Here is a 1,876-nt window from a genome sequence, read left to right on the forward strand (position 1 = left end):
TTATTTTATATTAATAAATAAATAATTTTTTTAAGCTATATAATATTTTTTTAAACCGGTATACTTTACTTAATAATTTATTTAAATTATTTAATAATTATATATAATACTATACGGTATTAAGGATTTTAATATTAAAAAATATTATTTTAAAATTATATTAAAAATATTTTTAATTATTTATAACTATAATAACCTAAAAATATTTAATTATTATATTACTTATAATAGCGGCGTAAACGTTTTATATAGCCTAAGAGTTTTTATTAAAATTATTATATATTACTTACCTCGCTTTAGCTTTTATTTTATTAATTTAAAAGTTTATTTTTTTATTATATATTTATTTATTTAGTAAAATATTATAACTTTTTAATATATTTATTAATTTATAAATATTCTTTTTTAATAAACTAACGTTTTATTTTTTTATAATAAGTAATTAATATTTATAATAATTTTCGAGCTTCTTTATTTACCGGTAATTCTTAAGTATATAAGATTTATTAATAATTTATAGAAGGTAATTGATTTTAACTATAAATAAAGCGTAAGTTATTACTTTATATAATCGTAGGTTATCGAAATATATTATAAAAAAACTTTAATAAAAGTATTTACTTTACTATAGTTTTTTATAGAAATTTAGTTCCTAATTTTTTATTATTATTCTACGAGGCCGCTCTTAAGCTAGTAAAAAAGTTATTACTTCCTTTATATAGTTTATATTAAGCTCGAAATTATTATTAAAGTTTTTAATTAAACTTTCCGTATTTAAATTTAATAACTTATTATCGGTTTAATTATTATTAGGCCCCCCTATAGCCTTACCCTCCTTCCCCCCTATTAAGCTCGTAAAGGAAGTAAATTCTTTTATAGTAAAAGAGTTAATAATATAAAATATTTAATTATAATTTAATAAAATAAATATTTCGAACTATATATCCTTTACTTTTTTAATATTAAAAAGGTTTTTTACGTTTAAAGTTTTAAATAGTAAAAGTAATATTAATAATAATATAGTTTTCGGAATAAATAAAATAGTTTATTTAAAGTTTTTAACTTTTTTTATTTTAATTATTAAAATACTTTACTATAAATCGGGCTCTAGTATAGTAATAAGTTTATTATCGAAAGTAACTTTCCTCCCTAAAAATACCGTTCTATTAATAATAGTATTTTCTTTTTCGGCTATAATATTATTAATAAAAATTATTTTATATTTAATATTTTTATACTTATCGTTATTAAGTTTATAAAAATTATTTTTATTAAATTTTATAACGTTAACCTTTATAATTTTGTTAATAATTAAATTTTAAATTTAATATATTTTATTATATATATTTATATAACTAATAAACTTTTTTTTTTTTACTTTAGTAATAAACTTATTTAAATTAACCCGGTAGGCCGGCTTAATATAGTAATATATATTATAAAAGTATAAATGTAAGTATTAAATATATAATTTCCGTTTACCCTTAAATATATTAAGCTTTATAATATATTTTTTATAAATATTAATATTTTTTCGTTAACCTTTAAAGGTAATAGGTTATTTATATAAATTATAAATTATATAATAAATAGAAATAACTTTTTTAGTATTTTATAGGCTAGTATAATAACCTTAGTATAATTAAATATAGTTTTCGCGGCCTTTTTTACCTTTCTATTTATTTATAATAAATAAAGTACGGTCTTAAAAATAGTAATACCCTCCTAGTTAGCCTAAACGACTATACGACTATTATTAAAAGTCTTAAAGCCTTAAATAAATTCCGTACCGCCGTTAAGGCCGATAATATTAATTTTATATTTAATTTAATACGCGATTTTCGTTTTAAAATCTTTAACTTTTAGTACGGAGCGC

Source organism: Podospora anserina, chromosome 4 (assembly GCF_000226545.1).
Source record: "Podospora anserina S mat+ genomic DNA chromosome 4, supercontig 1".
Classification (NCBI taxonomy): domain Eukaryota; kingdom Fungi; phylum Ascomycota; class Sordariomycetes; order Sordariales; family Podosporaceae; genus Podospora; species Podospora anserina.